The sequence below is a fragment of the Neolamprologus brichardi genome, chromosome 7 (genome assembly GCF_056152115.1).
Source record: "Neolamprologus brichardi isolate AB-2024 chromosome 7, ASM5615211v1, whole genome shotgun sequence".
Taxonomy (NCBI): domain Eukaryota; kingdom Metazoa; phylum Chordata; class Actinopteri; order Cichliformes; family Cichlidae; genus Neolamprologus; species Neolamprologus brichardi.
In genome coordinates, this window is record NC_142110.1 from 9,059,524 (window position 1) to 9,082,855 (window position 23,332).

At 39.3% G+C, this 23,332-nt stretch overlaps 1 pseudogene across 1 annotated transcript; it reads right to left on the reverse strand.

Annotated features, from left to right (window-relative positions):
• Nucleotides 1-4,166: 4,166 nt before the first annotated feature.
• Nucleotides 4,167-20,964, reverse strand: LOC102786167 (S-adenosylhomocysteine hydrolase-like protein 1; annotated as a pseudogene). Its single transcript, XR_015719341.1, has 17 exons — nucleotides 20,714-20,964; nucleotides 12,294-12,390; nucleotides 11,783-11,920; nucleotides 11,515-11,615; nucleotides 11,183-11,285; nucleotides 10,998-11,092; nucleotides 8,464-8,570; nucleotides 8,261-8,377; nucleotides 7,988-8,051; nucleotides 7,812-7,900; nucleotides 7,616-7,686; nucleotides 7,405-7,499; nucleotides 7,224-7,322; nucleotides 6,727-6,795; nucleotides 6,534-6,612; nucleotides 4,677-4,797; nucleotides 4,167-4,584 (listed from the first exon to the last, which is right to left on the reverse strand). The product of XR_015719341.1 is annotated as an S-adenosylhomocysteine hydrolase-like protein 1 (transcript).
• Nucleotides 20,965-23,332: the final 2,368 nt, after the last annotated feature.

The following is a 23,332-nucleotide window of genomic DNA, read 5'->3' on the forward strand; positions in this document are numbered from 1 at the left end:
TCTACTAACAGCAGCAGCAGATACAGAAGCTGTGCTGATGGTGCAACCTGATCTTTCTCAGTCAGGAAAGAACTGAAGTGAAGCGGTGCAAAATGATGTTAAACTGGGGCTAGATGCATTTGTTACATCCACAGGGTTGTAACTATCTTTGAGGGCTTGCAGTAAAATCCTCAGTTCTACTTTCGGGAAGCTAAAGAGACAAAAGGTGATGCAGTTTAACATACAGTGCACATAGTGATAGTGACGTTTGATATGTACACTTTCTGAGACCTCTACATGTTAAAATAAAGAGTTTATATTTCTGAAATTATGATTTTTTGGGAGACTTTCAAGTAATAATCGAACCTTTATGTAGAGATAGTATGTTTAAACAGTTAAATAAATGTGCAAAACATAAAACAGGTGTTTTACAGCTTGGAAAATTCCAATAAAATGTATCTAAAATCTGTTCCGAAAGGAAATTTGTCTTTAAATGTTTCCATCATTAAATGTATTATGTAGATTTCAGTGTTTCTATAATGTAAGTATGCAGATGTACAAAAATGATTAAGCTAAACACCTGAATTTGAATAAAAATGAAGTCAAAACCAGGAAGCACACATGGTTTAAGAATGATGTGGGGAAAAGTGAAAAATCTGTGTTCTTAATTCAACACGTCCATAAAGTAGCTTAAGGTTACACTGAAGTACAGCGCATTCATAAAAGGACAAAACATATAGCTGGCAGGGCTTCATCTGTGCAGCACCGCCGGAGCAATGAGCGCCTCATGTATGTTCATCATGTTTAAGTCCGAATGCCGTGAGAGTCCATTATGGCCGACTGCAGAGGAGCTGAGGTTAAGTGGTGCCAGAAGAGAGAGGAAAGAGGAAGGCCGACACGCTGACAGCTGGTACGAGTGATTAGACCGTGCAGTGATGCAGGGAAGGCATCAAAGCTCTTTAGGGAGAATCCCTTAGTGGGAGGAGACAATGATACACACACACACACACACACACACACACACACACACACACACACACACACACACACACACACACACACACACACACACACACACACACAGAGGAATGAAATCCTGATACACAACTTCCTGGTTGCTAAAACTGCTTACAAACTGAGCTTACCACATCCAACAGCATAGGCTGCACTGACCATCTGTCTTCTGCAGATGCATCACCAACCAATGGATTATCAGCAGCTCTGCCCTAGGACACACACCCCTCTTTCACACACATACTAACCCCCCTCTGATTTCGAGAGTCTGGTAACACAACAGAATGAGTGGTATCATTACATTAGATTGGGTGTGGAAGTTATGGAAGGATCTCCTCATTAATCACACACGCTAATGGCAGTTTAATAGCTGTTGTCTCAACTGCTTCTTTCCGTTGTACATCACTGTGCAGCTCCTCTGTTACAATAAAAGTGTTTTAATCTCAACAGGATTGTAAGTGTTGATTCATTTGAGATTATCTCACAATACAAACGACCAAAAAATGCTTGAGGAAGTCAAAGAAAAGCTGGGATTTGGAAGCAAAACTTGTTTTCGGGTTAATTTTATTGTTACGTTATCAGAGTATTAGATGTTTGAGGTTAATGTGTAAAATGATTTGTTTTGATAATCAGAAATAAAGGAGCAAACGCAGCATTGTGAACTTTAGTCTGCTGCCATGAAGAAACGTATTATATAGTTAAAGTAGTATAGAGGCCATGCACTGCTATAAACACACACGCGTACAAAGAGGGAGACTGGATTACAATAATCCAGGGACTGGGGGGTATTTTTAGGACTCCATGACCAGAGGCAGACACTTGAGGAAAACAGATAATCACTGTCATATGACCAGCTGGATTTTCTTCATATACAGTTAATTACGTAGCGTCTGCGAGGAACACATGTAGAGCGAATGATGTCAGTACAAAATTATTTTGACTGCCTCAAATTATCTCAGGGAAAGAGGTTGTTAACCCATCTAACTCCCCAGAACTTTAGGAACAGAAACAAATAGTGTATTTATTGGTTTTCTGATTAATTTAATTAATTTAAATAAAAATTCATGCAACCTCATATTGTATTAGTTTACGCCTAACATAGGGGTGTCAGATAGTTTACCGGTGCTTTTATAAATTTTATTTTCACTCTGAAAAAGGCCTCCCCCGTGGCCATTCATACCACACAAAATTTATTAACTAATAGATAAACAATAAAATGACAGAAAAGGTTTTGTTTTTGCACAATCTATTAAAGAAATTTGTATTTTTTACAATGAATCCACATTAAAAAAAATCTGCAAATCAACAAAATTTTTATGTGTTATAATTACAGGACAGATTGAGCAACAAACTACATATAGTTTATTTATAGTTAAATATGCTATTTAAGAACAAGTCCATTTACCATTGACCTTTCCAGCCATGCTTCTAATCTTGCTGGAAAGCAACATAACCCAACTTTAAGGCAGTCTACAGTAAATATTTGCGTTTTATCTTCCAACAAAGGTTTTTGTAAATGGCAGTGCAAATGTTTACATCTCCCATTCGTTATTTCCTCTAGGTCTATCCCTGTGGGAATGGGAGGCAGAGCCTTCAACTTTCAGGCCCCTCTTCTGTGAAAACCAGCTTCCAATTTGGATTTTGGAGAAATACACCCTGTCTACTTTTAAGATTAATCTTAAAACTTTCCTTTTTATTAAAGCATATAGTTAGGGTGACACTGAATCCTCCCTTAGTTATGTTGCAATAAGTAAGGGCTGCTGGGGGCTTTATATTAGCAAGCCAAAGTGCTCATATGGGGTCTAATTGTTGGGGTTTCTATGTTTCCCATGTTCCCCAAGTACAAAGTAAATTGTAAATACACTACTCACTACAGTACTTTCTCATTACTCCATAAAATGACCTCAAATGCATTGTCTCATAACTATCAAGTAACAATATAAAACTTTAGGCTACAGTCCCACACACTAATACCAACATGAATCCCTATCCTAATGAAGACACACATACAATCTTTCTTTTAGTATTTACATATGAACATGAAGGTGTGACAACAAAAGTAAAGATTAAAAAAATCTTTACTTTTGTTTGACCTTATTGTGATTGTTTCTGTCCTGGCAACAGTTTGCCCGTTACCATCACACTTTTGTCCTTTTTCTGGAATAAAAATAAAAGTGCTGTCTATATTTCTGTTCCTGAAAAGCTGTGTCTCTGTACTGCTCCACAATTTTCCTCCTCCAGCACACAAAATGAAAGCATCTGAGTGTAGTGCAACCGTGCAGGGAAAAAAAATGCATGTTTGCTTTATGATTTTTTTTCTATCGACCTGGCATGCAGATATCTGAAGAATCTTTGTGGCACAAGTAACAAGATAAATACAACTTTAAGGTAATTACTGAATTTAGTATAGTAATACATTCCATCAAGTTACAGTACTGCACTCTTACCCTAATCTTTAGAAAAGCCTTCAACTTAAAATTTTGTGATATATGTTATGGGGACTTATTGACCTCACAATGGAGGTAGCCCACATACTGTGACTGTGTGGCTTCATGTCCCCAAAGCACAGTATTAGCAAAACAAGTACATGCACGTGCGTGTGCACAATCACGCACTCACACACTCTCTCACTCTCTCTCTCTCTCTCTCTCTCACACACACACACACGTTTCAGATACTCATACAAGGATAGCAGCACTGAAGGCTCTGACAGTGACACATGCAAGCAATTAGGACCATAGCTTACCAAACGATAATGTTACTATTCCTCCTCCTAGTGGGTGAAACTCACAGTGCACAGTCTTTGTCAAGCTCTGGCTAAATTGTTAAGCTGGTAGTGCAATCCCTGGCAACTAAAGTTTGAACCCCAAGTTGCTCTCAGGTGCATTTTTTTGGTGTGTGAATGTTAAATAGAAAGCACTAGCGTGAAGGGGAAACATGGCTTTTGTGAATGAGGCAGAACCAGCCCATTTACTATATATTTTAATTCTTGGAAACCACAAACAAACCTGAATATACAAGGTTGTACACAACTGCAACTGTATCTATCAATACAAATAAGTCAAATAGTGTTCATTAAGTTGTTCTATGGTTTATAAGTTAGAAAGTTCATTGGTGGTTTTGGTGTTTTCAAGTTATAAAGCAGAAATGCAGAAAGAGTAAAATGTATTTTTTATTATAATAATTATTTTATATTTATATGTACAAAAGTCTAACAACTTGCCTGTTAGTTAAAATTAATTTATCTAAATGTTAGAAAAGGATGGGGATTTTAGGTGATGTGACAAGAGTACGTTTTCAGGTACTCCATTCAGCTGATAGAAAAGTAACTCCGTCCCATTCAGAACAGTTTTTCGTTTCCTCCCTTTCGAATTAAGACATCATACTGATTAAATTATGTTACTGTGGACAATGTGAAAATCTGGAACAGTGTACAATACATAGGAATACAGAAAAGTCAGTCTTAATATGCTGTTGCTTCAGATACACTCTGTAAAGCTTCAGACTGTAGAGGGCGTCAGCGCTCCTGTTTTCACAGCAGCTTTTCTGAAGAGCGTCTGTCCGTCAATTTTGTGAGCAAAACATTAATACCTGTAATAACAAAAAACAAAAAAAGATCAGAAACATTAAACGTTAAAATGTGTGGTAGTATTTGTCTACGTGAGAGAGAGAAGTTTACTTGCCTGTAATAGTTTGGTTTGAAGGGTCCGTGTTTGCTGATGCCCATGTACTTGGCCTGATCATCTGACAACTCTGTGAGGTGTGCGTCAAATATCGGCAGGTGAAGGCTGGCCACGTATTCATCTGAAAATATGGAGACACGAAGATTATCACACCTTAATTTCCTTCTTGGCTATACTGATAAAACAGGAAAAAGAATAATTAATGACAAATAAAATTATAATGGTCTATAAAACATTTGATATGATTTTCAGGCTTATGTGCAGCCCTGAGACCCATAACAAATGTATTATGTGAATATTTTCAAGCTTGAATTTGAGCTTGATTTTGTGTTGGATAGTTGTTTTGCAAAGTGCAAAAAAGTATTTAGACTTTTTTTTTTACTTAAATTAAATTAAATCCCATTTAAGTAGCTTAATAGTTCTCATGCTATATAATATAAAAAACATATTTAAAGTATCTAGTAACACTAAAGTAAATGTAGTCATTATGTAGAATGGCACTTTTCCACAACCAATACTTTATATTATTAGATCATAATTATTAATTCATTGATATGCATTTTAATTTAGTAACTTTTTAATGACTGTATTACAGGTATTGTCATGTTTCGGCTGTGTCCAGGCAGGAGAAGGACCCAAACGCAAAACTCACCACACCGGAATTAAACTCAAAAAGCTGCTTTATTGCAGAATGGCACGAAAAATATAACTAAACTAAACTGGGACATGGATAACTAACACACAGGGAAACACAGCCATGAGGGAGACTACGACACTGACAAAGAGAAACACAGGGCTTAAATACACAGAGGGATAACGAGGGAATGAGACACAGAAGGAGAGCACAGCTGGGAGTAATCAGGCTGGACGAGACAAGGGAAGCAAAACTAGAAACATTCACATGAGACGTGGACCTTCGAAGTAAAACAGGAAACACACTGACTGAACTCAAAACATGTAAACTTAACAGCAACTGAGACAGAACATAGGGAGCTGAAACATGGGACAGAAAGGCAAAGTAGACACAACATGAACATAACGACGCTCACAGGGAAAGAGCAAAACAGAGCACCGAAACACAGGACCTCTTTCAAAATAAAATAGGAAACAATGAAACACTGACATGACTACATGAACTTGACAACATAAGAAACAGACATGAAACACATGAAGGATAAAGGAGACTTAACACAAGGGTTGAAAACACAAGGGGAATATAATAAGCAAATGAACATAGAAATCTAATGAGCTTAAACATAAACTATAAACATCAAAATGAACTAAAACTCAAAATGCTGGGTCATAAGACCCAGGATCGTGACAGGTATATCACTTATATATTGTAGATTTTCAATACAAAATGGTAAGTAACTAAAGCTTAGTATCGAGTATAAGATACATTAACAGCTGTGGAATAGAAAGAGAAAGTAATTAAATTAAATTCAGTTTTAATTGTATAGCACCAAATACAACAACAGTCCTCAAGACACTTTATATTAAAAGGTAAAAACCCTACAACCAACATGTGCAAGCACTTGGCCACAGTGGGAGGGAAAAACTCCTTTTTAACATGAAGAATGCAGCAGCAGAACTCAGGGAGTCTGCTGCAACCGGTTGGAAGTAATTAGCACAATGCAGATACACTACACAGAAATACTAAAGTACAAGAAGATTAAACCTGTACTTGAGGAAAGCACTTGAGTTAATGTACTACACATTCCTGTTCATTCTATCTGTAGGGACATCATGCAGAAGCAAGAGTTGCCAAAACAACTTGAAACTGAGTATATAGAGCAGTCTAAACCTGAGCTTTTAAAAGTGAGCATCAAACTATTGTAACAGAGTATTGTAACTTGCCCATCTTCTTTGGCAGCAGGTAGACATCCTTGTTGTATCTTCCTTCTGGGGCATTGTACAGCTCTATGAGAGCCATGGCCTGAAACATAACAGCGAACGTTAACTAAAAGTGACTGCGAGCAGCCTAATGACTGACAGAGCTGCTGTGATGCATTTAGAAAAGAATAACCACTTTGTAAATCTGTTTTCTTACCTGGGTAGCGGCAGTGATGGAGAGGACAAATGAGGGCACGGTAGAGCAGCTCAGATTCAGCAAACGACCCTGAGAGGAAAGTCAATGCTAAATGAAAACAAATCACGTAAGAGCGGCTATGATTACAACCATTTGAAATAATATTTCATCCCAATTGAGCTGTGGTTTGTATGTACTAAACAGGATAATGTTATGATTAGTGTAGTATGAGCCCCCAGTTTAAAGCACAGCGTACGCGAATGGTCTTCCTGTGCTGTCTGATGGTATTATTTAGTTTTGGAGGATACACACCTGGTCTTTATATCATAATTGCTGCTTTTCTTTTCTGAATTTCTCTCTATTTCTATCTCAAAATCTCTCAGATTCATCCATCTGTTCCTTATAATACATTAAGAAGAGCGCATATTTCTCTTGCTAAATAAGCAGTGTACTTCAAGGTCACACATTTAAAGTCCTTACATGATTTGGGCCTCATTAGAAGAACAGAGTATCCTCACCTCTGCCAGCAAAACAATTCTCTTGCCATCAGGCCAGATGACGTGGTCCACCCGAGGTCTCACATGCACCCACTTCAGATCTAAAGACCGCAGACCAGCCTGAGACATAGGAATCTATAGTTTAACGCCAAATCATTCACATATAGAGGCCTATACACGCACACACAACATCTGTCTTTACCAAATCTATCTCACTGCTGGAGTGTCCCATGTTGCAGACTATGCAGCCATTCTTCATTTTGTCCAGATGTTCTCTCATCACAACATTTTTATTCCCTGCAGAGAAGCAGCAATAAAAAAAAAAGATGAAAAATAAATATTAATTAAAAATAATATTTTGATTGTTTTGTTTTTTAAAAAAAAAGTATTAATCATAGGATGACAGCAGTCACCTGTGCAGGTGATGACCATGTCTATATGTCTGACTATTTCACTCAGTTTAATTACTCTGAAGCCATCCATGCTGAGTGGAGTGGGGGATAAGAGGACAGGGTTAAAACAGTATTTCATCATGGTTTTTTTCATGGTGTGGCGTAAGAGGAGGGAACACTTCACATCTTGGTTGATAAAAGCTTCTTCTATTCATACCAGGCCTGAAGGGCACAGATAGGATCCACTTCTGTGACATACACTATAGCACCCAGTGCTTTTAGGGCAGCGCAGCAGCCTTTTCCAACCTACGAGAAAAAGAAATTCAACACAGTCCGGCCGAGTGGCTTAAATGTGGGTTATTTCACGGGGCAAACACTTTATATCCCACTAACCTCGCCATATCCACTCACCACCACCTGCTTTCCTCCAAACATGATGTCAGTGGTCCGCTTCAGCCTGGAAGCAGAGTTGACCATGGTCAGTTTGCTGCTATGCTGGTGTTTTTATCTGTTTATTCACTAGCTGGGCCCATGACCTCATTTTAGGTTTGACAGACAGTTTGTCAACCTATATAGATGACAACCGGAAGGAGCGTGTTTGGAGGCGTGGTCCTGCTCCTGAAATTCCGATACATAATCTCCAATAGTCGCAACAGGATTAATTACCCTTCCAGTACAGACTCCTTGCAGAAGTACAGGTTGTCAAACTTCTGTTTGGTCACCGAATCGTTGACATTCATAGCAGGTACAGACAGTTTGCCTGCCTTTGACAGTTGGTACAACCTGAATCAGAGGCACAGAAACACCCACGTGAGCTGCAGATTGACTTTGTAACCTTAAAGTCATTCGAGCTTCGTGTTTACACTCACCGATAGATCCCTGTGATGCTTTCCTCCACAACACCTTTGAGATTCTTAAACAGTTCCGGATACTTCTTATAGATCCAGTCAGTCAAGTCACCACCGTCATCCAGGATCTGGGAATAATAAGAAAAACAAGCTCGAGGCACCTTCATGGCAGCATTTGTAGCTAACACACTGAATTGTAGGTCAAATGGTTCTTGGCCCACATAAACATGAAGCAATAATTTTGAATAAAATGCATCTGAAATATATAAAATCAAAGGTTTATGTATTCAAATAATTATTTATTAAGATTCCAATAAATTCCAATAAATTACATTGAAAATTTGAGTGTAAAGGAACAGTTTACCAAGTATTAATTATATTTGAAATACTAACGGCGTTTAAGATCTGAGGCTGCAAAAAGTCTTCAAACACGAACAGTATCTTCTGAAATACCACAGAGGATGTGAGTACAAATACACTCCTCCTGAAATGTATGTTTAAATATTACATTAATCTCTCTTAAGAGAATGTGCACGTGAAGCTATCAGGTTAAAGCCAACATTTAGAAGAAAGTTAGCTCAAAGAAGTTTATCTTAAGACACCAGATGAGGCTGCAGGAAAACATAGCTAAGGATATAGAGCTGGAAATGTGCATAATAGACCTGCTTTGAAAAAACAGGACACATTATGCATACAGTGAGGGAAAATAAATATTCAACCTCTTGTTGAATTTGTAAGTTTGCTCACTTAGAAATAAATGAACAGTGTTTAATTTTTATGGTAATTTCATTTTACTGGAGAGAGACAGAATATCAATAAAAGATCAAGAAAAAATAACAAAAAACCCCACACTGAGTGAAATGCTCCCCTACAACCCTGCCGTAATTCATGCTGGTTGTGAGTCCATATAGCACACAGATTATAATCAATCAATTACAGATAATTCTGATCTTAAGAAGTATCTGCACAAGTCTGGAATGGCCTACAAGTCCATCAGCAAGAAGCGTGGTTCGAAGACAACAACTGCTGGTGTGATTATTCGAAAGTGGAAGAAATATAAAATGATCACTAGTTGCTCTCGGTTTGGAGCTCCACGGGAGATCTTGCCTCATGAGGTGAGATAATCACGAAAAAGGTGGTGAATCATCCCAAAATTATATCGGAGGAACTTGTTAGTGATCTGAAGTTAGTAGGAACCACACTCACCAAAAACACCATTGGTAACACACTATGGGGTAATGGACTGAAATCTCGCAGTGCCCGCAAGGTCCTCGTGTTCAAGAAGCCACGTGTGCAGGCCTGTCTTTTTAAATGATACAGAAAAGTGCTGTGGTGTGGTTTTGACCAGCTACAAGAAAAACTTTACCACTGTGTTTGCCAACAAAGGGTTCTCCACCAAGTATCAAATCTCATCTTGGTTATGAAATACTTATTTCACTCAATGACATGTCTGTGAAGGTTCTCAGTCATCCAGGTCATCGTAGTCAAAGGAGCTTACAAAGAAAAGCGTCTGGACTTCTTTAAGTTACTTGAAGACGTTTCACCTCTCATCCGAGAAGCTTCTTCAGTTCTAAGGTCAAAAGGTGGGGAGTCCCAGATATAAACCTAGTGGGAGTGTCCCCCTACAGAGGGACAAAAGGACCCCCTGATGATCCTCTAATCGCCTGAGCCAAGGTGTGGAACTGGGTGTGGGTCCCAATCAGCCAGAGTTTCGGGTGAGTTTATTGTGAAACCTGGGCGGCTGCACTGTACGGCATGCCGTACAGTGCAGCGAGGAATGCCCAGACCTCTACATTGGAGAGACCAAAACAGCCACTTCACAAGCGCATGGCACAACACAGAAGAGCCACCTCCACAGGACAAGACTCAGCTGTCCATCTGCATCTTAAGGATAAAGGACACTCTTTCGAGGATGCCAATGTTCACATTTTGGACAGAGAGGACAGATGGTTTGAAAGAGGAGTGAAAGCCATCTATGTCCACTGTGAGCGACCATCTTTGAACAGAGGCGGTGGTTTACGACACCAACTCTCTGCCATCTATAATCCAGTTTTGAGATCCCTTCCCAGACGACTTAACGCCCACTCACATCCTGGGCCATCTGACCTCAGGAATTCGCATGATAAGGTGGGGCCAGGTTTCACAATAAACTCACCCGAAACTCTGGCTGATTGGGACCTACACCCAGTTCCACACCTTGGCTCAGGCGATTAGAGGATCATCAGGGGGTCCTTTTGTCCCTCTGTGGGGGGACACTCCCACTAGGTTTATATCTGGGACTCTCCACCTTTTGACCTTAGAACTGAAGAAGCCTCTCGGATGAGAGGTGAAACGTCTTCAAGTAACTTAAAGAAGTCCAGACGCTTTTCTTTGCAAGCTCCTTTGACTCAATGACATGCAAATCAGTTTATAACTTGTATGTATTGTGTTTTTTCTGGTTTATTTTTGGTTGCTAGCCTGTCTCTCTCCATCAAAATGAGAACTGCCATAAGAACTGGAGACTGTGTACTTCTAGGGGAAGCTATGTGACGTGTAAGCAGAGTCGATCATCATACCATGTTGGGCTGCCAGGTCTCAGTGCCGACACAATGGTCAATACACCACCAGAACTCATCCTCCGATTCTCCTCTCCACGCAAACACTGAGATGCCTGAGAAGGGAAGTGGCATGAAAAATGTGTGAAGGTCAAAAAAGTAAGAGGGAGGAAGAGTAAAACCAGGAGCTTGTGCAGAAGCTGTACCTGCTTTAACCAGAGCAGCCGCCACAGCATTCTGAGTCGAGAAAATGTTACAAGCCGCCCAGCGACACTGCGCCCCCAACGCAGCCAGAGTCTCAATCAGCACCTGCAGGACACCATAAACACACAGAGGCCGGTTCTAGACACTGAAGTGGTGCTAATGCAGAATTATATGATGCACTGTGGATAATATGCAATATAGAAATAAAATAAAATCTAAATAGTGATATTCTTCTCTTTATTTAAAGAAACAAACCAGATCTGTATTTGGCACTTAGTAAATTTCTGTCAGTGCTTGTTTCTTTATTTGACAGCAGTGTGTGTGTTGAACTGACCGCTGTCTGTGCAGTGATGTGTGTGCAGCCCACTACTTTGGCTCCAGTCAGCGGTTTCTCCCCACCTGCCCTTTTCCTCAGGTTCATCAGAGCTGGCATTTCTAAATATCACAGATGAGAATCAAGACACAAAAACCAGGACAGCCTTAGATCCTCCTCTTGTGCATTTCTCTACAAAGCCTCTTTAAATGGGCAGTAACATTCATTTTACCGTTATATTGTAACTTCTACATAAACTGTGGTTTGAAGGCCGTTGGTATTGGCGTACCTTGCTCTGCCATTTCTATTTCTTTGCGTCCAAAATCAGCCTGACTGATGTTTTTGATGCAGAAGTCAGACGGGCCTTTGGTGGATTTCTGAAGCTTGTCTCGAGGAGAAGACTCATCATCAGAGGTGTCACTGTGCACTGCAACACACAATTTAGACTATGTGAGACAAATCATCTGGCTGACGCATGAAGGAGTATTACAGAAACACATGATTCTTTGGCTCAGGTTTTCCAGCCTTATCTTGTTGATAACTAGGTGATTCTTTTCTCTGATCTCTTTGAAGTCTGCACATACTCTGGCAGTGACTGACATGTTTGAGAAAGGCTCATGGAGCAGATTAGGACCAAATTAATGAGGCCTAATTCTGCAGAAGACTTTCCACTTTAATTAAGGTTTGGCCAACAGGGTTAATCCTCGGTTTGCGATGCTGGGATCAAAAAAACAGCTCAGTTTATATATCAGAGACATGTGATTAGACTTAACAGCGTGTCTGTTTTCATGTTTCCATACCTGAAGCGAAGCTATCCGTAGATGACTGAGACATGGACCGAACAGTCCTTGTGGGAGGTCTGTTGAATTCTTGCTTCTGGCCAGTGAATGGTATTTGCTGAAGAATCATAAAAGGAAATCACAGACAGGCTCAAAAAGACAGATACCAAATATTTCAGTTTTACCTCTCAGCAGGTCACAAAAGTTTTTTCCTCTCTGTTTGAAGCAGATAGATGCGGCAGTGAAAGCAGATACATTTGCTCATAAAACACCAACTTTCTTTTAACTCTCTTCTCACAGCCTATCTGTGTCATTAATCTTTCTATTTCTCTCTGTATCTGTTGCAATCTCACCATCCAGTGTGGCTGTTTGAAGGCTGGGCTGCTGCCACAGGAATCCCACTTGGCCATGTCTGCTCCCTGGCTGCACGCGTAGACTTAAACCTACAGCTCAGCCTCACTGAAGGCTCACCACCTGTCGTCAGCTTTTCTGTGGATGGCAGATTTTCTTTCCTGCTTTTGTTCTTTCTCTTACATATGTGCACACCCACCAAGACCAACACGCCCACACGCTGACCTCAAGTGTTTGAAGCTTTGCATTTAAGATATCATTTGATTGCATTCTGGAAAATGTAACATATTTCTGTTTTTTGCAAACTTGATCCTTAATAAGCCTCAAATGGGAACATTAGCACCTTGTGAGATGCGTTACAGTAAAGGAGAGGGTGCTTATTTTTTCTAATGTAAAAAATACAGCAACATATAGCTCCTAAAGTAATTGCAGGGTTTGGCTAACTTGTTTCAATTCTGTTATTAGCTGTCATAACTTGTCAGCTGCTTTCAAACACCACAGAAGGAGAAAACAACAACTGCAAAGCAAGAGCAAAAAAGAAGAAAAAAGCAAGAAACTGCACTCATAGCTGAAACACAGCAGTCATGCAACTAAAAACAACAAGACAGAAGCGATTAACACATATGTTTTTTATGACACAAAGCAAAGATATGAAAAAGATATTATACATGGAAAAGGTGTCTGCCTTCAGGAAAGCTTAGTGAAGCACGAGTTCAGGTTTCTAATCTCATCTCAGAACTCCTACAGTGTTACGCAGAATTGTTTTGGTTTGCCATGTATTTAATGATGGTAGCCTATGGTTTTTATATTGCACATTTAAAAAAGCATTGGTCTGGGTTTACGTTCCTGAAAAAAAAATCTTTCTTTTCATTACATGTGATACAGTTTAATTCCAGGTATCTTTAAGTCCAGGCAGGGTAATATTTTTTAAATTCCCCAACGTAACCACACATTTAAACTAGACTGAGGGCGCAAGAAGAAATCTAGAATCCAAATAAATTTTATAATGGCAAAAATACTAAGTCAGGGCAGGCAGTCATGGAAAGAGACTGGACACCCTGAGGTCCATTAAACTAAAGTAAGTAAGACAGACAGACAGATTATCGATCTCACAAGGGAAATTACTGAGAAAACTACAGGAGCTGCTGTGACAGACTGTCCACTCTCACGATGCCACTCCTCTACACGTCAAATTCTTCAATGAATGAAATACAGTGCACATACATGAACATTTATTTCATAAACTTGCTGATTTAAAACAGCCCAGCATTGTCAAGTTCCTGGTCTGTTGACCCAGCGTTTTGAGTTTTAGTTTATTTGGATGTTATGTTTAAGTTCTTTAGGGTAGCTAAGTTCATTTGTTTATTAGATTCCCTTTGTGTTTTCTACCCCTGTATTTAAGTTTCCCTCTCCCTTTGTGTGTTTCATGCTGCGTGTCTTATGTTGTCAAGTTTATATTGTCATGTCTGCGTCTCATGTCTCCTGTTTTATTTTGAAGGTCTGTGTCCTATGTCAGTGTAGTCAGCTTTGCTTCCTTTGTCTCGTTATGTCAGACTAGTGTCAGCTGTTTCCCCATGTGTGTATTTAGGCTACGTCCACACGTACACGGGTATTTTTGAAAACGGAGATTTTCTGTTTTTGTTTTAAAAAATAATCCCGTCCACATGTAAAGGCAGAAATGAAGGAAAACGCTGCTAGGAACATGCCAAAGCAACAGGTGGCGATATATTCCTAACCGTGTAGAAATGTTGGCCAATCAGAAGTCTAGAAGCCTCGGTGGGAAAAAGTAAACAAAGCTGGGGCATAGAAGCAGAACCTTTGACGCTGCGTTTTCTCCGTTTTCTCCGTTTTTCTCGTCCACACGTAAATGCAAAAACGGAGTTTTCAAAAATATCCACCCTGGCCGGAGTTTTTAAAAATCTCCGTTTTCAGTGACCAAAAACGCCGTTTACGTGTGGACGAAAGGTGCAAACGCATAGAAAAATCTGCGTTTTCAAAAATACCCGGGTACGTGTGGACGTAGCCTTAGTCTGCGTGTTTCTGTTCATTCTTTGTCAGGTCGTCTGTTGTTCACGTCACGTTCTCCACACCATGTTTCCAAGTTTCATGTCCAGGTTTTTTGTTGTTGTTTGTTTTAGTTTGTTCACTCCATACAGTCTGCCTCCGCCAGACTGTGACAAGCATGCCTCATTTAAATACTTTGTTTGGCAAAGGTCTCTTGTCAACATTAACAACATTAGTAAACTTTGCTGATCTGGTTTAAATATACACTTTATGGGCAACAGTACTGGGTCACACCTCATAATCTCTGAGATTAGGTATATAAAATCCAGCACCTAGCCGTGCGCTCTCCCTGTGCAAACATTTATAAAAGCATGAATTGTTCTTAAGAGCTTGCTAAATTAGGGTGTGGTACTGTAACAGGATGCCACCATTGCAACAAGTCAGTTTGTGAAATTTCCTCCCTCTGAGATATCCCACAAGTGGTATTATTGCAAAGTGGAAGTGTTTAGAGACCACAGCAACTGAGCCATGAAGTGCCATGAAAGTAAAGACACTCTAATGAATGGTGTGAAAGAGAAACCAAACACAGTTCTCTGAAGCGGACAACAAAAGAAAAACAAAGGACGAGCTTTGTTACGTAAGGGGCAGCAAGCCCAACCAAGTGGCAACCAGAGATCCACCCAGGGAACACAAGTAGGACACAGGAAGAGTATGCAGATGCTAAAACACTGATTCAGAACTGTGCGTTTTGTGGTTTTTAACTTTGAATTAACCCTTTGAGGTCCACACCAAGAAAAAACAATGGATTTTTTTTTGTTTGCATTTCTTATTGATTTGGGTGAGTAATAACCACAATCAATGTATTTTTTTTCAATAGACCCTGTAGTTTTTAAAATATTGATCTCTACCAAACGGTCGAGATGTCACTTAATGGTAAAAGTATGAAATGTCATGCAAATACAAGTACATTAGATAATACAATTAAAAAAGGCCAAATTATAATTAAATTAATAACAAAAACTATCCAGGGCATTGGATACAGTTTATTTCTAGTAGCATGCCAGTGAACATTGCTGTTTTCATTCCATCAAAGGAAAGTATTATATCAAACAACAAAATACATCGTTTTTTTTTGCATGTGAAAAAATGTGCTACAGCACAAAATACTCACACTCAGGCCACTTCTGATTGAAAGCTACTGTGCAAAATCAAAATCAAATAAAAACAGTGCAAATCAAGCACATCTGCTTGTGGTTTTGGTTGTCGGGGTCTTAGGGTGTAGCATTGATTCTGTGGTCTTGGAGAGCTGAATCATGGTCGTCCAACTCTAGATGCTGGCTTGTTAACGTGGTTCAGACACAGCCAGGTGGAAACCTTTTGAGAGCCAACGGTTTCTGGTCCAGTAGGGCACAGTCCCTCTTGTAGACCAGGTATTCAAGTCAAGGATGTATCCGAACAGTGGAATATGCCATCTCCTTAACTTGTAACTTATAACTTGTCTTATACAGGTGTAATAGCATATCAGAAAGCTGAATTCCTCCCATATGCTAATTATATACAGGGATGAGTGATGGGCATTGGTCTTTGCATTGGGCTCTTTGCTCCACCGTTTGACCGATGAAAGAGTGACTGACAGAGGCGAGGCTGCCGGACACTGGCGCCACCGGGCCCTCTGGCCACCACCACCACAATCAGACCTTCATCAGACCTGTAATAACAGGCTCCATGGCCCTTCTTCAACGGGTCTTTGTCTGCCATCAGGGGAGCTCCACTGGTGCAGTTTGGTCATACATGACCAAAACTGAGTATACATGAGTATCATGCCACAGGACTATGTGATTTTTAGCCATATAATTGTTTAGCGTCCATATAGTACTTAAACATGAAATTATAATTTTGAGAACTTAGTAATATTAATTTACCAGCTACTGTAATTTGGTTAAAAGGTAATCAGTTGTGATATTTGTGATTTCCACATGTTATTCTTGATTTTTACAATATTTAATAATATTAACTCAGAAAGTTACAAAAATGACTTACTGAGGAAATTATTTCAGCATATTCTTGCTGTGCTAACACTTAATGTGATTTATCAATAGCAATGGATAAAGAAAATGGGTCTAGTGGTCTGATTTTATGGCAAATAATAAGTTTTAATAACATTTAGGTTATGTTAGAAGTAGCACCATAAAGGGACAAATCAACCGTTTGGTTGACCACTTTTTAAAAAAATTATTAAACATTTAATTTAATTTTTTAAATGCTGTCAAGTGAAATACATATGTTTAGTAAGTCCTCTAACACTGTCATATAAGAAAAAATTATATCTTCCTATCTTAGTTTCATCAAAAACACTCAAAATATGTTGGATGTTTTTTTGTTTCTGACTTCCTGGTTGGGAGGGGTATAAGAAGAGCCAACAATTTCCATTCACAGTGCCTTCTGGTGGACTTTTTTTGGCATTACAGATGTAAACCAATTGGTAGAAAAGACTCAACAAGGTAGGTCAATTTCAGCGAAAGCCTCAGTTAGATAGGGCCTGAAAATGTGCTCTACCAATTGGTTGAGCAGAACGCTAAAGGGTTTGATATTAAGTATCTTCTGTCTGGTTACAGTTTTAGTAACACTGTTAAAGTTAAATTTAGTTTAGGGTTGTTTTTGGTTTAGAATTTTCAGTGGGTGGTTCAAGTTTTCATTTCTGTGATGAATTTCTTGCGATGTTCATATTTTCTTTTGCCTTGGCCTCTTTTTAATTTTTTTGTTTCTAGTCTTGTGTTTAGAGTGATATGTGTTACTTTGTGTTTTACTTTTTAATTCTCCTATAGTCTCTCGTATCTTGTTAAGTATTTGTAAAGTAAAAAAGTAAAGTAAAATCTTATTTATATAGCACTTTTCAACATAAAAATCACAAAGTGCTTCACAGAAGCTAAAACATAAACATAAAAATCAACCAAAAGCAAGTTTAAAAACATGAGAGTTAGGTGTTAGGAGTTTCTCTGTCATGTTACCTCCTGTTGTATTTTGATAGTCATTTGTCTCTTGTGGCCTGTTTTCAGTTTGGCTCCTGGTCTAGTTCAGCTGTGTTTTGCTACCCAGGTGTCTCCACTCTGCCGCACTTACCTACTATGTATATAACTGCAAGATAATAATTGCACTGCAAGCCACTACATGTCTTGGAGTATGGGAGAAGCTGGAGTACTCAGAGAGAGTCACACAAGGAGAACATGTTAATGCCACATGGAAAGCCCCTGACCCAGGACCTTGCTTTGAGGCAACAGTGCAAACCACCACACCATTGTGCTGTTGCAATAGCTCCCTCAGTATAAGTGAATGTGTATATGCACTGATATATCATTAAATTCACAGTAAAAACTAACACAACTGTGCACTTGTGTCTTCAAGACAGCTGTGGTGGACGATGGGCAGTAAGGGCAGATTTGATGACAACATTATTGTATGCTGCTGTTTGCCAGGCACTGCAGGGTATAACAAGGCCTTCAGTCTGTTCAACTTGTCTTAAAATGTGCCTCTGGAGCTCAGGAAGATTTTGAACTTTGCTATGAATTCTTTGGATTTTTATCCTTCACCTAAATGAAGGTTTTGTTGTTTCTTGAAGTTTGCCTTGAGATTCCAGCATTTGGGTCCTTCTGCCTTAATCAAAACAGACACTTAACTAAAGAATGATAGCACTCTCTCTCTCTGTCTCTCTGTCTCTCTCTCTCTTTATATATATATATATTTACTCACATATGTGACTGGGCGAAAACCAGACACAATCAACTCAATCGCAGGGGGCAAAGTAAAATTAAAGACAAGACATAGGAGACAGTTAACTAGCAAAATAAAACAGGCAGTGAACATCGATAAGAAACTTGAACAAACTTTACAAGAAAAGACACATGAGGATGAGATGGAAGTAAACTCTATAACAGACTGGGATTAAAGCATAATCAGAGCTGAATTGTCTAAAACACGAGTAACTAAACTCTACAACTCCTAACCTTGACCTAAAATATGACATGCTGAAATAAACATGAAATTAAGAGGAATCAAAAAGCAGCCTAGCAGTAAAAGGCATAAAGGAAACTAGAATTTAAGACACAACACAGATAACGGAAATCCACAGCAAATCCCACAGACCGTGACAGTCACAGAGCAGGATCACCGCTCTGCTGAGGCGCATAGTGTGTCAACAACTGCAGAGTTCAAACCTCCCCGGGCATTAACATCACCATAAAAACTGACCAAGCACTTCCTGTAAGTGGTCCAGGGCTTTTGTACACGGGGTGTAGTAATACCAGGTACAAACAAAAATAAATTATATTAAAAAGTCACCAATAAATATAAATAAAGCTGAATTTTAAAGTCTGGGGGCTTTTTTTTAAACACATGGTTATAAGAAAACATTGTGTTTCGTAAAATAACTTAAATACCGCCTTCCGAAAATAGCTGCCACTTACACAAGCCACCAATCATTAACACAAAAGCTATTAACCTTTGACTTGGAGCAGTGTGAAAGTTAACTTAATGAGGGACAGGTGGACATTCAAATTCAAACCAGCTACTGCACAGATACTCTTCAAATAAATCTCAGAATTACATCTTAATGTGTAAAATATCTCTTTGTGTCCAACCACACATTTCCTCTATGCCAGTGCAATCGACAAAGACCAACATAACCAATGTAATGTTGCTTAAACCCTCTAATCTTAAAAAAGCTTGAAGCTTGTAATTACACATCAAGTCCTCGACTCGCTGCCCTCTGTAAAAGAAAGAAAAGCTGTGATACCTTGATACAGATGGACTGCACCGCCTCCTCATTCTTGGCCTTAGATATATTCACTAGATTATACGCTTTCTTCATGCTGGCACAGTGACTCTCAGGAACCCTGCAGAGCTGCAAGCCGATGCTGTTCAAGTGACGCTTGATGCCACTCCCTCACCAAACAGGTGACAAAAGAAGGTGGAAGTGAGTAATGTGACCTCTGTGAGACTTTCTGTGTGTGATTCTGAGAAAATACAGACAACAGGAACTACAAAGATGAAGAGTGAGATTTAAGGAAAGAGCACAGACATTTAAGGAAAGAAAATCTCAGTGTTTTTTGAGGCCACAGATGAAAATAGTTTAAAATAAACGGACAGCAGGGAGGTGGCAGTTATTGCAACATAAAGAAAAACGACAGAAGAACTGGTCAAGAGGAAAGAACATTACTCTTAACAAAAGGGTTACAGAGGTAAGCATGAGAGGCCATGTGACAATAGAGCATGAATTCATTGTTTTCTGTCCACAGAATGACCAAGCAGCACTGCAGTGTTACTGAAGTCTCTTAGAGTGGCATTTGACTGATTTAAACCGTGACGGAAAAGACAAGAGCCTGCAGAAACAGTTAGTTATTGTTTTCTGTGGCTACAGGGCAGCTCTATAAAGTCACAAGACCTAAAACAAAACTGAGGCCATGATAGGAACTTTGGGCTTCAATATTTTTGGAGCTTGATTGGCAGCAAGAACAGGATATATTGCCCATTTCTGATTGTACATAGGTGTATCTCTGATACGCCCAGTTTTGTGGCGACGCAAGAATAAAATTTGTGTGTGTGTGTACATATATATATATATATATATATATATATATATATATATATATATATATATATATATATATATATATGCTTTTTAAAAGAGACATTTGGATATGTCAGAGCAGGGAAGGGCCAAATGTACTAAGTAATTGAAAAAGATCTGCCCTTTTTATTTGCCTACACTTCCCACGAGTAGTTCCCATAAACGTTAAGATGTTTTATCCTTCTTTCACAAACATTTATTCAGAGGTCCTGCTTTTGATGCTGCAATCATCAGACATGACACGAGTCAGTTCGTTAGCTCTCTCATTTTACATTTTCAGAAAGGGAAAGCAAGGGCAGTATTTGCGTGAGCGTACTGGTCAAACATTCATGGCGACTAAAAATCTTTAACATCTTGAGTGGATGCACATTCACGCTCCCCGTGGTGTAGTCACAGGTGCATGTGTGATGTTATGTGGGCCTGGCACTTTTATAGAGATAGTGAAAGCGCCGTCTCTGCTCACCATGGTAGTCTTCAGCGCTTCAGTAACCGGTTCTTTCGCCACAACCTTGGATACCTCTAACCTGTCTCTGTCCCGACTTTGCTGCGCCCTCCCTCTGCCGCTTTTAGCATCTGCAGCAGGTTCGGACTGCCTTTGCTTTCCCTTGTTCCACCATTAGCACTCTCCATATCCTCCCCATTAAGTTCAGCTCTGTACTCCTCTTGTGGTTTCAGATACCCATCAGCTAATCCCAGGATCTGGTTCTTTTCCATGTTTCCTCTGATAGTAATGTGTTGAATTAGCTTCTTTCTTCTTCTTCTCTACCCACATACATCTGATATTTCCTCCTCCATAGAGTGTATTTACTCTAAACAGTAGCAGTTCTTGGTTACTTTGACTAAATGTAAAGCAGATAATTGATTTTGGATGCAGTGTGTACAGTGTAAACAGAGATATGAGCACTGCCGCTCGACACGAGGCAAACGTAACCTGGAAATGCAGGAATGTAACTCACCTCCATCAATAAGTAGATGTCAGTTTGTGCCGTCATACAGTCTTTCATGCTAAAAGGACACAAGGAAGCCCTTGCATTCAAGATCTGAGTCATTTGGACTTGCATTTCTTGTTTTTGTGTTGCTTTTGATAACACTGACTCAAATCCCATTAAGGCACATGTGTAACTCGAACAGAGGGTTACATTATAAACAACCAGGCATGATGTCATGTTTACATTAAATGCCACCAGCATCAACAGAGGCCCCGCGGTTCCTGATCACCTGCTCCAATGCCAGGCTGAAAGACACGAGGTGGGATTTTGTATGTAGGTATGGGCAGAAGTGCCTGGGTTTCTCAGATAGGCTGATGTTTGTGTATATAAGGGGTTTGAAACAGTTATCAATCACACTTGGTGTTCCCCTGATGAACTGCACTTACAGAAAGAAAAAACTTTGCAGCAAAGCAGCAGAAACTTTGGATGATAGCCAGTGTACGGCGAGCTAATACATAATGGCCACTGTAAACCAGACGAATAAATATAGCAAGAAAGACAAGTCTTAATGTTCATACAGGGGCACCTGACTGGTGTTTGAAGACAGATTTTATTAACCTTTGTTTTTTTAAAAAAAGGTCCTTTAAGTTTAGTCTGTACAATAGTTTTGTTATGTCTGGTTAAATAGATCGCAGTAGGAAGGTTCCTACAAACAGAATAAAAGGTTCTTCTGTGCAGTATCCAGTGAACTGGACAGAGTTGGTCTTTTCAGGTTTCTACCTTTTAGCCTCCAGGTACATGTTTTTTTTTTATCCACTAGAGGGTGTAACAGCTCTGCAGGCGTTGGAAGGTGTTTTCCCATCAGCTAAGACAGAAAAAACCCTCTGAGAGAGAAGACTTTAAGATGATGTTCAGGACGTGTTTGCAGTGCCATGATCGGAGACGAAGCGCCTGGATCTTTCTCTATTTTGAATGATAATGTTATCAGATTTTTTTTTTTAATTGTACACTAAATACAGATGGAAATACATTTACATTCTCATCTATAAAATGGTGTTCTGTTTAAACATTTTTATTTATAATACTGAGTATTGTCAAATGTAACTTAAATACTAGGGATGCACCGATACCGATACTGGTATCGGGTATCGGGGCCGATACTGTAAAATGTGTGTGTACTCATACTTGTAAAAGTTAACCGATACCATGAACCGATACTAACTTATTTCATTAATCAGAGGGTGGCTTGTCATTTTTGTTGTAGTTTTTTTAGATTGGCCACTAGGGGGACATCCCGTGCTAAACAGGAACAGGGTTAGACGAGTGAGACTGGCAGCTCCAGATAAAAAAAGAGAAACTGGAGGCTGCTGTAGCTAGGCTAAACAAAATGTCAGCAGTGTGGACCGGAACAGCCAACTTTAACTCAGGTTTTGGAAAAGCGATGAAAAATGTCAAGAGAAAATCCACGGGCAGTTAAAATAACAGAGGCTCTGACTCATTTTGTCGCTCTGAATGACCAGCCAATGCCAGTCGTGGAAAACATAGGATTCTTCTCAGCATACTCGAGCTGCAATATGAAATTCCCAGCTGCCCACACATCAGGGAAATAATGGTGCCAAAACTTTCTAAAGAGGTAAAGACAAGCAGTGTGTGCGCGATGTCAGTCCTTGGTTTAACGGCACAGTGGACTGATGATCCACGGGCAGATGGGGAGTTCATTCGTCAATGCCAAATACTTTCGTTATTTTGTTTGTTTGTTTACAATATGGACACTCTGCAACAATTTAAAAGTTTATTCTCAAACCTAATTTGTATTTATTTTATTCCAAACAGAAGTGTTTATTTATTATTCCGAAAGCTCGAGGCAGTGCCAATAGTTCAGTGATATTTTGTTAAATTACAATCTGGAGACTCTGCAATAATTTAACAGAAGTGCTTATTTTTCACTTGAAATTTTTTTGTGGTAATTTTTATTAAGATATTATTTATTATCGCCAGAAAATAAAATAAAACCTGTCTTCCAATTCATTGCATGTATGTGTGTGTGTGTGTGTGTGTGTGTGGTAGAAGTATCGGTTTTTGTACTCTGTATCGGCAAGTACTCAGATCCAAGTATCGGTATCGTATCAGTTTGAAAAAATTGGTATCGTTGC